Genomic DNA, 15,140 nt, shown 5'->3' on the forward strand with positions numbered 1-15,140 from the left:
ACACACGGAATAGCGGTGGAACATAAGGGTAGATTTTGGTACAAACGTTCATATCAAAAATCTTGTTAGTATATTTGATAATGTCATCATCAAATTAATGTATGTTGTTCAAAAATATTTCAAATTTTATTTTGCTTTTAACATAATTTTGTTCATTTTAAGAATATTTTCCATCCTGCTGCTTTAGTTTTTTTTTGTTTTGTTATTATGACCAAAAATGTCCCCCGGGGACTGGGGGCTTGTAATTGGAGAGAGAGAGATAAGTGGTATCAGAGAAGTTTCTTTAACAGTTTATTTCAAATGATTTCCTTATTATAAGAATAATAGTACAATGTAAAATCTGTCTATCAGTCTTTTCACAAAATAAACTCTGCAAGTCCAAGATAAATACATTTTCTCACTGTACCTACACTTATCCCAGTATCTGACTAATTTCAAGGTCACATTTCTGTTTTAACTTCAGTCTGTGGTAAAACAGTTAAAGTATATATTCATCCAAACAAATATTTAGGAAGTAATATGGAAAAAAAGAACACATGAAGGGGGCACCCGGATTTGAACCAGGGACCTCTTGATCTGCAGTCAAATGCTCTACCACTGAGCTATACCCCCTTGTGGTGGCACTGAGTTTCTTAGAAACAGTGGCCCAGATTCAGCATAGCTTGCGCTATATTTGCGCGGGCACAGGGCAACGATTTTGCCCTGCGCCCACGCAAATATTTTGCGCTGCCCTCGATTCACGGAGGAGTAGCTCCGTAAATTGCGAGGGCGCGCCGGCAAACTTGCCCGGCGTAAGCGCGCGCAATTTAAATGATCCTGCCGGGGGCGGGAATCATTTAAATTAGGCGCGCTCCCGCGCCGAGCGTAGAGCGCATGCTCCGTCGGGAAACTTTCCCGACGTGCATTGCGGCAAATGACCTCGCAAGGACGTCATTTGCTTCTAAGTGAACGTGAATGGCGTCCAGCGCCATTCACGTTTCACTTACGCAAACGCCATGAAATTCAAATTTCATGACGCGGGAAGGCCGGCTATACTTTAGCATTGGCTGCCCCTACTATTAGAAGGGGCAGCCTTGCGCTAAAGTAGCCGTACGGAAACTCCGTACCGGGGCCCGCGCAAGCTTGTGAATCAGTGGTAGTATGCAATTTGCATACTACACGCTGATACACAATGGGAGTGCCCCCTAGCGGCCCCCGCAAGAATGCAGCCTAAAATCTGCGAGGCATAAGAGCCTTATGCCGCGCAGATTTTAGGCTGCAGCCGGTGTAACGAGGTTCCTGAATCAGGAGCACTCGTTACACCGGAGCAAGTCAGCAATTGCGCCGTGTAACCTATGATTACACGGGCGCAATTGCTTTCTGAATCTGGGCCACTATATATATATATGTAGCATTTGTGAGCTAGCATTAGTTGTCTTAATGTTGCAATGTTGAATTTTAATGCATGCAATTAGGATTTTGCTGATAGAATAATTAATTAAAGCGGTTGTAAACCCTTATTTTTCACTTTTACCTACAGGTAAGCCTATAATAAGGCTTACCTGTAGGTATAAAGAATATCTCCTAAACCTGTACGGTTTAGGAGATATTCCCCTCGCAATGCGCCGCTGATTGCAGTGGCGCATGTGCAGGGGGAATCCACGGCGAAAGATCCGGCAGCTGCCGGACCTTGCCGATTTTAAATCTCCCGCGCGCACGCGCGGGAGTGACGTCATCGCCGCTCCAGCCAATCACAGCCCTGGAGCGGCGATACCCGGAAGACACGCCGGAGCAAGATGACATCTCGCTCGGCGTGAACCAGGTAAGTGTTATTCACCTCGTTTTGAGGTAAGTATTTCATAATCAGCTATTATGCGGTGCATACTAGCCGATTATGCCTTTTGCCTTGCAGGTTTAAAAAAAAAAAATTATATATGCGGTTTACAACCGCTTTAATATTTTTGTCTAATAATTGATACACTTTCATATAGAGAAAAAATGTTGCTGTTGTTTTAATTCATGGATATCAGTGACATGGACATAATTTGAGTTATAGGTTCACACTGGTGTGTGCAAAACACAGCATGTGATTCGCACAGGAATCACAGGCATTCCTTTGCACATCTCATATGATGTCTGGGCGGTGCATTTTTTTATGGCTCAAATTTCATCCACATCAAAATGGTGCAGAACCCTCACACACACACACACACACTTGAATTCTGGCAATTGTTTTGCAATCTGTTTTGAGGTGTTGTTAATCTGACATTGACATCCGCAGCAGAATGCATGGATGCCGTGGGATTGCCTTGGAGTACGATGCGATGCAGGGAACCGAAGTGAATCTTGAGCGTTTCCCGCATCTCATTAGTGTGAACCAGGGCACAAAACCATTAAGCTGGGTTCACATTTATGCAGGCAGGTTTCTGTGCAGAGTCAAGTGCGGTTTTCATTCAGCAATTTAGGTGCGATTCGGGTGCAAATTTGACACTTATATCGCACTTGAACCGAAACGAAAAACGGCACAGGACCCTTTTTTAATTTGCACCATAACCAACCTGCATATATGAGAACCGGCTCCATTGAAAGCTGGTTTGGTTCAAATGTTTTGAAAATTGGATGCGGTTCAAAATGCATCCGATTCGTATATATGTAAAAAAAGCCCTACAGTGAGATCAGAAAATAGGAGCGTGTCTGTAAATTACACCAGACACAATGCTTAAGACCCCTTTCACACTGAGGAGTTTTTCAGGCGGTACAGCGCTAAAAATAGCGCCTAAATACCACCTGAAAAACTCCTGCCCAGCCTTCTCAATGTGAAAGCCCGAGGGCTTTCACACTGAGGCGATGCGCTGGCAGGAGAGAAAAAAATCTTTGGAGCGGTGAGAGGAGCGGCGTGTATACCGCTCCTTCACCGCTCCTTACCATTCAAAACAATGGGAAACATGCAGAGGCGCATTGCGGGTGGTATTAACCCTTTATCGGCCGCTAGCGGGGGTTAATACCGCACCGCTAGCGGCCGAATCCTGCGGCAATTTCCGACGGTATATCGCCGCTATTTTTAGCGCCGCTATACCACCACCGTGCCTCCTGCCCCAGTGTGAAAGGGGCCTTAGGACCATGCGCCATTTGGGTAGAAAAAAGGAACAACACTGTAATGCACGCATTTTTCCACGACGCAAACATATGATTACTTTTATATTCTTTATTAATTTTCTTCATCATATAAAAAACAGATTACATCCATATAAAACCTTAATGTTATCTTTTCTTGTTACTCATATAACATAATCTTTTCAATATCATACATTTATTCGATTTCTTTCCCCCCCCCCCCTCCTCCCCTCTTCTTTGCTATCCGGGTTGATGGGTTTTCCTTTCATATGGGGTATCCCATTTTTTCCAGCCAAGGGTTCCACATTTCGCTAAAGTCCCTGACGTTTCTTCTCTTTATATATACTACCTTCTCCTTCCATATTGTTTTGGTTACTACATTAATCCACTCTCTTACTAATGGGGGATTCTCTGCTTGCCACCTTTGGGCAATTAGTTTTCTTGCTTGAAAGAGGCACCTTAGCAATGCTTTTGTTATACTGGCTACTCCGTTAATTTCTTCCCCCAAACCCAAAATACACATTCTGGGATCCATCTCCAGCTTCATTTTATATGTCTTATTTATAACATTGAGGATCCCTTGCCAATACCTAAGCAATTTTGGGCACCTCCATAACATATGTATCAGGTCCCCCATGTCCTGGCATCTAGGGCATCTCGCGTCTACTCTCCACCCAAAGTTAAATAATCTTTTTGGTGTATAATACGTTCTATGTATCATCTTCAGAAATGAAAACTTCTGTGCGGGCGAGACTGTCACCATGTGTCCTCTCTCCAATATCGTCCTCCATTGTCTATCTGTTATGGTCCCCAGATCTTCCTCCCATTTTTCTCTACTTTTGAGCTGTTCTGGGCCCTCAATGCTTCCTTCGCATATACATGGATAGATTTCAGAGATATACCCCCTCATCACACTACTACCACCCAGTTTTTGTGCGATGAGGGTCCTATCCCATGTTGGTCCTACTCTATCAAACTGGACATTTAAAGCATGTCTAATTTGGAGATATCTATTAAATGTATGGTTAGGTACGTCATATTCCTTTCTTAGAGTGGCACACGTTTTTAATGTTCTTCCTTCGTTTAGCTGAGACAATCTGACTATCTGAATAACAACGTGGATGTGGTATTGCCATTCCCCCCTCTCTTTTTGGTAGTTGCAGGGTTTGTAACCTGATTCTAGCTTGTCCTCCTTTCCATATTAGTTCTCTAGACAAGGGGCCAGATTCACATAGAGATACGACGGTGTATCTCCTGATACACCGTCGTATCTCTGACTTAGGCCAGTCGTATCTATGCGACTGATTCATAGAATCAGTTACGCATAGATATGCCTAAGATCCGACAGGTGTAACTGTGTTACACCGTCGGATCTTAACTGCAATTTAAAAATGGCCGCGGGGGGCGTTCTCACTGATTTACACTGAGAAATATGTAAATCAGCGAGATACGCCAATTCACGAACGTATGCGGACCCGACGCAGTGTTGTTACGACGTTTACGTAGCGGTTTTCCTGGCGTATACTTACCCCTGCTTCTATGAGGCGCAGCCAATGTTAAGCATAGCCGTCGTTCCCGCGTCAAATTTTTTTTTTTTTACGTTGTTTGCGTAAGTCGGTCGCGAATAAGGATGGCCGTAATTTACGTTAACCCCCGAAAACACTGACGTCCTAGCGACGTCATTTGGAGCATGCGCACTGGGAGATTTTGCCGGCGGCGCATGCGCAGTTAAATCGGCACGGGGACGCGCCTGATTTAAATTGTACACTCCCCCTAGCCGCGGAATTTGCATTCCGCCGGGGGAGTTACGATCCGACGGTGCAATTTTCGAGGTACGTGCTTTGTGAATACTGCACTAGCCTCGCTAAATTGCACCGGCGGATCGTAAAACACGTAGATCGAGCGGATCTAAAGATCCGCTGATCTACATGAATCTGGCCCAAGGAGTCTATTTTCCTGAACCACTTTTTATGTATCCATATACAGTAGGTGCGTTATGCAACACATATAATAATTGTGGCATCCACAGCATTTTAATCAAATTACATCTCCTCGTGAGCGGAAGATTTGAATTTTATTTTTAAATTTAGACAGAAGGGGGACTATATTATTCCCTATATATTTGTTAACGTTACTGGTTATATATATTCCTAACTATTTCATACTCCCCACTATCTCCAACTGTGGGATTTCTACCAATGTCATTGGGTCTACTGGCATTAATGCTGATTTCTCCCAATTTATAACCAATCCTGATGCCGCATACAGACGGTCGTTTTTTGTGATAGAAAAAAACGACGTTTTATGTGATGGAAAAAAAAAAACGTTTTTCAAACTTCATTTTCAAAAACGATGTAGCATACACACCATAGTTTTTTCCAAAAGCTCTAGCAAAGCGCGGTTACGTTCAGCACGTACGACGGCACTCTGTTCCATTCAAACTCGCGTCCTAACTTTCTTCTGAGCATGTGCGGGTTTAAAAACGTTGTTTTAAACGTTGTTTTAGCCTACACACGGTCATTTTTTATGACACAAAAAACGACATTTGGAAAAACGACACAAAAAATTGAAGCATGCTTCAATTTTTTTTTGTCGTTTTTCAGAAGACATAAAACAACGTTTTCCCCCACACACGGTCATTTAAAATGACGTTTTTAAATGAGAGTCGTCCAAACTCTCTGAAAATAGTCATTGCCTGCTTAATGGAATGATCCGTCTCACCGAGGAAGAGGAAAACATCGTCCGCATAGAGAGCATTTCTCTCCTCCCCAGTCGGTCTCACGAATACCTCAATTTTTGTGTCCGTCCTAGCGTTTCATTAGTAGAGTGTGTCTCCTGTAAGCAGATCAGTCCCACATCGTGTGCTTCCAACATATCAAATACTACTGCTCTTTTTGCTGGGGTACCCAATCCACGGACAGTCCAGGATCCTATTTTCAATATTCTATCCTGCATTAAGTTGCATCCATAAAAATTCTATGACAGAGGATAATCGTGTTCTTCCTAACAAAAAACAAAAAGAAAGTAAATTTTACACCCCATAGTGCACACCTACTCCTATTTTTCCTTTTAGAAGCACTGTATAGAGTAAATCTGTGGATTCCCCCCAGTTGCTATTTAGATTTATTGTGTATTTACTTGTGTATTTTATATAACACCTCTACTATTTTCTTTTTAAACATACTGGCTCGGATTCAGAAAGAAGATATGGCGGCGTATCTCCTGATACGCCGTCGTATCTCTGAGTCCGGCCGTCGTATCTATGCGCCTGATTCATAGAATCAGGTTACGCATAGATCTCCCTAAGATCCGACAGGTGTAAGTGACTTACACCGTCGGATCTTAGGCTGCAATCTCACGCTGGCCGCTAGGTGGTGCTTCAGTTTGTATACACAAGGAATATGCAAATGAGGAGTTACGCCGATTCAGAAACGAACGAGCGCCCGGCGTTTTTTTTTTTTTTACGTCGTTTGCGTTCTGCTTTTTCCGGCGTATAGTTACCCCTGCTATATGCGGCGTATCCTATGTTAAGTATGGCCGTCGTTCCCGGGTCGAATTTTTTATTTGTTACGTCATTTGCGTAAGTCGTTCGCGAATACGGATGGACGTAATTTACGTTCACGTCGAAACCAATGACGTGCTAGCGACGTCATTTAGAGCAATGCACGCTGGGAAATTTTACGGACGGCGCATGCGCAGTTCGTTGGGCGCGCGGACGCGCCTGATTTAAATTTTACACGCCCCCTACCCGCGGAATTTGAACTCCGCCGGGGGATTTACGATACGCCGCCGCAAATTTTTTCTGAATAAAGCACTTGCCTCAAAAACGTGCGGCGGCGTATCGTAATTGAGATCCGCTAACCTATCTGAATCTAGCCCACTGTCTGTGCTATTTGCATATATATATATATATATATATTTTACCCACAATGGCCCGGATTCACAGACAGCGGCGCACATTTATGCCGCCGTAGCGTATCTCCTGTACGCTACGCCGACGCATCGCAGAGAGGCAAGCATGTAATTCACAGAGCACTTGCTCCCAAAACTGTGCTGGGTTTCCTAGGCGCAAGCCGGCGTAGGTGGAAGTGGGCGTGAGCCATGCAAATGAGGCGTGACCCCATGCAAATGATAGGCTGCGCGCCAGACAGATACGTATAACGAACGACGCATGCGCAGTCGCGTGGACGCATCCCAGTGCGCATACTCGCGAACAACTGCCTAAGATACACCGGTCACTGCCTACGTAAACTACGTAAAATACGCCGGCTTGAGTTCCCTGGTGCAGACCTTTGCATGTCTGCTGCTGAGTTACACCTGCTTTATGGGGCTTAACTTTACGCCGGACGTACAACTTACACGCACATCGCATAGCCTGCGTCAGGCGCACTTAGGTTTGTGAATCGCCGTATTTCCCTCATTTTCATGTTTGAATAGCTAAACAATGAGAGCGTCCAGCCTAAATGTGCGCCTACGCTACGCTGGCGTAGGCAAGTTACCTCAGCGGGTTTAAGCCAGTTTTTAGGCGTATCTTAGTTTGTGGCTCCGGTGCACAGATACGACGGCGCATATTTGCACTTACGTGGCGTATCTCGAGATACGTTGGCGCAAGTGCTTTGTGAATCCGGGCCAGAGTGTTCATATTTTACTCTCAGTGTATTCAAACCCTTCTGCGTCCCTTGAAATAACACCCTTTGATAGCTCACCCTCCCACCTCCCTTTCCACTCTCCCTCCCCCTCCCCACCCCTCCCTACACCTTCCTAGGTAGTCCCTTAGGGCTTTTTTTGTGATCGGTCCATCTATCCCCACTCTTCCTTCTACTACACTCTCTCTGTCTAAAACTGTCTTTACATGTGTGCACAGAGTGTATGTAAAGCCAAAAACGTTTTTTTATTCATTTTTACCTTAAAGCGGAGCTCCGCCCAAAATAGAAAGTTCCACTTGTTTACCCCCTCCACCCCTCCACTGCTACATTTGGCACTTTTTGGGGGGAGTGGGAACATGGATTTGACAGGTACTCACTCCCACTTCCAGGTAAGATCTCTGATCGGTGATCTACAACAACATATCCAGCCCCTCCTACCACCCTGCAAGCTGAGGTCTTGTAAAATAAGAAGGTGATAGTTGCAAATTTTTATGTCACATAATATTTTCGCAAATGTTTATTAAACCCAAACTTTCAGAAATTAATTTAGGTGCAAAAACACACAATATAATACCCATTTTGGTTAAATTATAAAAGATGAAGTTGCTTTGAGTTTATAGATACCAAACATTCCATGTCATAAATTTGTGCGCCCGTGATATCGGCAAAAGCCATGGTGCCCAAAAATCTTCATAGGTGACGCTTTAAAAGCCTTTGCAGCTCATCAGTTTAGAGTTAACTACGAGCTCTTGTGCTAGAATTATTGTTCTCAATCTAACCTCATGGCAATATGTCACACATGTGGTGCGACTGCAGTTTACATATGCGTGAACACCCAGGGCAGCAGGGCTTACGGCAATATTTTTTATTATTTTATTATAATTGTATTTTTAAAATGTTTGTATTTCATTTTTTCATTTATTTTTACTTGAATGCTATCACAAGTAGTTAATAAATCCCTATGTGACAGCATTGGACAGGTAACAGGTACTCTTTATGGAGACATGTGGGGTCTAATAGACCCCAATGTCTCCCTTGCACTTCATACAATCTAACCAAGCACAGATCGGCTTAGTTAGATGTGTCCCCTGGCTGTATTGGCCACGAAATGGTGGATCTGAAACGGGAAGTGACTTCATGGCGATCTCCCTCTTCTATCCAGCGGCTGAGTGCCCTGAGAATAGGTAAGTAAAAGGAGTATCTTTCTTCTACATGGTAGTTAGTATAGGAGTTAGAAGGGGGTAGGGACAGTTTTAAGCATAGTTAGTTGTAGCTTGGAATTCCACTTGGAGGGAGAGAATTGGACAGTGTCAGTCCATTCATTAGGGGTAGTGAAAAAATATGCAGCGCTAAAAATTCTTTTACAAAATGCAAATTATGCGTCAATGTGATGAGAACACAGTAACCTGTGAATGAGTGTCCATTTGAAACAACAAACACAAAGGAAAACACAGAGACAAAAAGTCCATCAATAGGGGGTGTATGACCACATCCTCATCATTGGAAAAACTTTCTGCACGATAAAATCAGGAGTAGATGGAATACTCTTACCAGATGCCGTGGATCTGCTTGTCAGCGACAACAGATCATAAACGCATGGAACGACTCCACTCGACTCTGCTCGGCTGGACGATGGCACAATGGTAGACTCACCACGGGGTATCCTGATGGATGACTGTGAGCCTGGACTGGAACCTCACCGTAGGTGTACTTGCTCCAACTCCAATTCGTGAACAGGGACAGAGGGTCAGCTTGTTGAAACGCCAACTGGTGATGTGAACAGTGGTGTCCACTGATGCAAGGTGCACACAGACATGGAGTTTGAAAAAACTTTGTATCCAAGCAAGTCATGCAGGGAAAAGAAAGAAAACAATGCTCCGGATGGTGCAGGTAAAAGAGGATAGGTTTTATTGTAATAAAACCAAAAACATAAAAGTGATCACTTCAGTATAAAAAGAGAGTAAAAGCAATATGGGGTGCAGGTATAGCAAGCTTGCTATACCTGCACCCCATATTGCTTTTACTCTCTTTTTATACTGAAGTGATCACTTTTATGTTTTTGGTTTTATTACAATAAAACCTATCCTCTTTTACCTGCACCATCCGGAGCATTGTTTTCTTTCTTTTCCCTGCATGACTTGCTTGGATACAAAGTTTTTTCAAACTCCATGTCTGTGTGCACCTTGCATCAGTGGACACCACTGTTCACATCACCAGTTGGCGTTTCAACAAGCTGACCCTCTGTCCCTGTTCACGAATTGGAGTTGGAGCAAGTACACCTACGGTGAGGTTCCAGTCCAGGCTCACAGCCATCCATCAGGATACCCCGTGGTGAGTCTACCATTGTGCCATCGTCCAGCCGAGCAGAGTCGAGTGGAGTCGTTCCATGCGTTTATGATCTGTTGTCGCTGACAAGCAGATCCACGGCATCTGGTAAGAGTATTCCATCTACTCCTGATTTTATCGTGCAGAAAGTTTTTCCAATGATGAGGATGTGGTCATACACCCCCTATTGATGGACTTTTTGTCTCTGTGTTTTCCTTTGTGTTTGTTGTTTCAAATGGACACTCATTCACAGGTTACTGTGTTCTCATCACATTGACGCATAATTTGCATTTTGTAAAAGAATTTTTAGCGCTGCATATTTTTTCACTGTTTCTATTCCAATTTTTGTCATATTGCTTGTGTAGCTGCTCACTTTATATTTCTAGATTAGCGCAGTATTTTCCCCTTTTCACATTTTCACATTCATTAGGGGTGCCCGGGCGCCGCCCCCTCTCTCCAGGCCACCCACTAAATTCATAATGTATAGATTCATTCATAGCATGAATTTATCCATTGCCGCCGTTGCAACCCCCTATTCATGCATCCGGCCGCTTTCGGGGCACCGGGCACATCAATTACAACAGCAGTTTTTTTTAAGCACCTAATTAGAGCCAGATGCTCTAATAGGCTTCAAAATAGGGTGGGCTATCCTCAATCTGGCCAATTAGAAGCGGGTGTGAGACCCGTTCTCCTATTGGCTGAAAAGAGAAGACTCCCAATTGGCCACAGAGGAGGGAGGAAACAGAAGCCGTCACTGTGGAGAGCAGGATAATGGGAAGCCACCGGTGATGGAGTATGTGCTACCAACCAACGGACCAACGGGAGTGGTGGCATACTGTTTGCCACCTCCCCAAAAAAAAATCCACCAGCCGCCACTGGAATTGGAGGCTTTTCTTCATAAAGAATGGTACAAAATCCAGCTACACGTAGTTTGCGGCTTGCATGATAGCATTCCAAGAAGGAAGAACTTGCTCTCATGGTAGAGCTAAAGGTAAAATAATATATTTTAAGAAGCCTCTCTTATTTCCCTGTAATTAGTGTGCTGCAGTGTTCCAGCTTAGGTTCTCTTGCATATCATCAGCTGATGTTCACCACCTATCTCCTGTAGGGATAATAACTGAGATGTCTCATTTTGTCACAGTTCGTAGCACAAACCATCACAAACACCAAGGTAGCTGCTTGCAAGTAGCATTATAACACAGCTGGCAGCGCTTAGCAAGAAAACAACTTTTAAATGATCATTTCCAAATTAAAATAACAAACCGCAATATTAACTGTCAAATGCCTTTGGCATGCACTAATGTGAGAGCTATAACGCCAATAAAATGCTGATGCAGGAAAATGAAGCAAATGTATGACCAGTGTAGATTAGATGCCCCACCTTGTTTTGTGTCTGCCCCTTGCTATTAACTAAATTAATGAGACCACACATGAATTGGAGTACAAATGGCAGCCTTTTTATTAACAAAAACAACTTAAAAGCCTGTAGGTCTTATGCCGGCACCCAGAATTCCAACTTGTTCCACTTGTAACACTGCGGAACCTTTTACCATACTCTTCAGTCTTCAGCTGCGACACACCAGCTCGAAGACAACCCACACCGCAGTGCAACCATTAGCACATTTCAGCTAACCTTAGTAACTGAAATACACCAGAGAGGCACATACCACCGATGAGCCCCCCACACTTCCATCCCAACCGTATTTTCTTCTACCGTCAAAAGATGAACCATCGCCCACTAGGGTGACACCTTACCCTTGGGGCCCTCAAGGGTAAGCCATCCTGCAACCCCCAGGGTCCACAAATCAATACATACCCCAGATAAATGAACCCCTATCCCCCCTTGTAGTACCGCCCGTTATCGGACTCCAGTACTTAATGGCAAATGACCACGCCCCATTATGAATAAAATTCGAGCCACCACTTTATTAAAAAAATTTTGTAAAATCTCAGAAATGACCGTGCCATACGCGAAGTCGTCTGAGCCACCATGTCGGACTACAAGACCAGCATATCTGTGAAGGCTGTATAGAGCCGCCGGAAATCAAATTCAACCTCCCGAATGAGCTCCCTACTGGAGCGAAACCCCAAGATCGTTCCCACCAACATGTAATACCAGAATGTCTGGTGGCCTGTTAAGTCGTGCGAAGTAATGCACCTCATTCACTTCCTTGCTCCACCTTATCCCCAGTACCCCTAACCAGCGGACACCCCCTCCTATAAAATGCCTAGCTACATACTATCCGTCTTAACAGCAACTTGTCTGGCCCCCAGAACATAAGAGTAACCCCAGATCCAGACGAGGCATGCTGCACTCCATCTGAAAGAAAGAACAAAACGCTGTATAACCCCCACTACGGAATCTTCTGGAGTCACATCTCCTTCTTCGCTCCACAGCCGCCTCATCCAACCCAAACCAAGCAGCCACTGTGGCCACCCTGATACAGAAGGAGTGCGAGGCATACTGTCTTTTTCCAAAAAAACGCTGCCCGTAGACCCACAAAATTGGCTAAAACAGAAACTTGGACAACAAAGACCCATTCCCATGCCACAGCAATGGCCCCCCACTAGCGGGCGAACCTCGAAAAACTGCCACACCACCCTAACTGGACAAGCAGTGGAACCTGGCAAGGGAAACAGTTGCACCCATGCACTCTTGCCCTCCTGGACCGCCTTTGACCTGTACAGCAATAAGCTTCACCTGTCCTTACTACCAGAGCACCTCCTGTACCCAAATACCTTCCCTCCCAAAACTTCCTAGCCATACTTACCAGCTCGCTGGTCCGAAATGTCCCCAAAAAGCCAGTGAAAGAAAAACGTCTTGAATAAGACAACTTCGTAGTTGAATGAACACAGCGATCCCAGCCATGCCAAATTGGCCTACAAATTTGCAAAGACCATCAGCAATCCTTGCGTTTTTGTTCTGTAAAGAAAAAACGCTAAGTCCGCCAGCTTCATCTCTATAGCAGACACCGACACACCTCACACCATGTTCCTAGAGACAAAATAAAGGATCTTCATCCTTACCTCCGACCACCCACACTAGCCACCAGACCTACCACCATTCCCACCATTCCCACCATTCCCACCATAACTTGGTGTAGACTGTCCCCGTAACCTTCCTCACCGACCTCCTGATCCAACCCGTGCCGAGCACTAGGAGCACCCTGTTACCGAAAAAAACAACGTCTAACCAGGAACGCAGGCAAGGTGCCACACTCAAACGCCCTGGTAAAAAGCCCCAAAACCTGATGACCCTGTAGCATCCATAAAAAAAAACTATTTGAGTTAGCACACCCCCCCCCCCCCCCCCCCCGACATACAAAACGATCTCCCATCATACTCTACCAAAATGTGTGCCACACTCTCAAGTCCTCCCGATGTTTCCGATTAAGACGGAGAAAGTGTGTAGAGGACTTAACCCTCGCTGTAGCAGCCGATAACCAGCTGCAAAAACACAGCCCATGGGGAGAATGCAACATGCAAAATTAACTTACCCAACGCTGATTGTAGCTTTTAAGCTGTAACTTGCACAGTCCCAACATCCCATGGATCTCCGCCTTGAGGGCCACAATGTATCCTCTGGCAACCGACACTCCATAGTGTCCGCTATCACTATACCTGAAACAAACAAAACATGGTAGTCTGGCCCTCCTTCATGCCCTCCACCATGGGAATACCGACTCTTCCCTAAATGTGCTGTAATATAGACACACGTATCTCACACAACGTAGCGGAGGGGATCACCACGCAATGGAAATCACCCAATCACCCAATTAATGGATGACGGAATTCAACCTTGATACTTCCCGGACCACCCATTCCACAAAGGAACTGAACATCCAGAATAACGCGCAGGAATCTGAGCAGCCAATTGGTAAGCAATGACCTGCGAAAAATTCATCCTGCCAGCAGCACCGCAGGCGGAAACTGTCCAGGTGTACAGGGAGCGAACGAAAAAAACTGATTCAATGTCTGTGTTTGCCCTCAGAGCCCCATTTCTGTAGCGGCAAACAATGAAAAAGGCCTCCTACTTAGTCACCGCCCCTCAAGGCGAAATCCCTAAATCTGGCAAAGGCTTCACTGTGAACGGCCCGCCCATGCAACCACTGCTATTTCCTTACCCAGCTGTGCAGAGACCACCCCTGGATGTTGTAAAGCAGAATGCAAGTACCGTAACACAGGCATAGCTGCCCTCAGGGAAACATGGGATCCTAACCCTCCAAGAACCCCCCCCCCCCACAAAGCAACCGCACAGCCTCACGGTCCGGATACAAAATTAGGAAAGGTTGCATCCTTACCCCCCTTACCGGTGTGTCATCCCTCTCGTTTGCAGACTCCTGGCACGTCCCTTGCCCTATTTATTTATTTTTTAAGAAAACCTCAGTACCCGGGAAGAGAACCAACCCACCTTGGAGCACTCATAAATAGAATGACAGAAGCTTGCACACTTGCAATTGCCCTTGTCGTACTGCCCACATAGAAACCTCACTGCTTAGTGGCCAGTTATCCAGGGGAAGCTGCACCACCGGCCCCTCCTGTAAAACTAGTCTGGAGCCCACGCAAAGGACATGAGCCGCATCCAGGGGCTGATGTCTTAGTGGTCGCCATATAACAGCAGAGCTCTGAACCGTGTTCTGGGTTCTTTTACCTAAGACACTCACTATAATGGCAAACACCTGTAGGCAATTGGTGAAAAACTTTGGTATCAGTCTGTAACGCTCCCTTCCTCATCCTCCTTCTTTGAATCCTCGGGCATAATTCTATCCAGGTTAAACTTCTCCAGAGGTAGCAGGGAAAATCTACACGTACTCACGCCTGCAATCTCTCCCTGCATTAAGTGTGCCCCTAACAGCCTTCCAAGCACACATAACCTATCACTTAGCTGCATCGGCAGTCTGCACAACGTCCAGCTTTCCCGGGACCCCCTGCGATGTTCCGGCCTCCTTCCCTGATGTCGCAACAGCAGCAACCAGTTCTGGGGGGGATACTATGGGCCCAGCGGGACCACGACTGTGGGCCATACCACGACTATTCCACCACCGTTCCACCTGCAGGGAATTGCAGTGCATAAAA

General features: G+C 45.3%; 1 non-coding gene across 1 annotated transcript; it reads right to left on the minus strand.

Annotated features, from left to right (window-relative positions):
• Positions 1 to 540: 540 nt before the first annotated feature.
• Positions 541 to 612, minus strand: TRNAC-GCA. The gene has a single exon. It is a non-coding gene; the product is annotated as a tRNA-Cys (tRNA).
• Positions 613 to 15,140: the final 14,528 nt, after the last annotated feature.

The sequence above is a fragment of the Rana temporaria genome, chromosome 1, assembly GCF_905171775.1.
Source record: "Rana temporaria chromosome 1, aRanTem1.1, whole genome shotgun sequence".
Classification (NCBI taxonomy): Eukaryota; Metazoa; Chordata; class Amphibia; order Anura; family Ranidae; genus Rana; species Rana temporaria.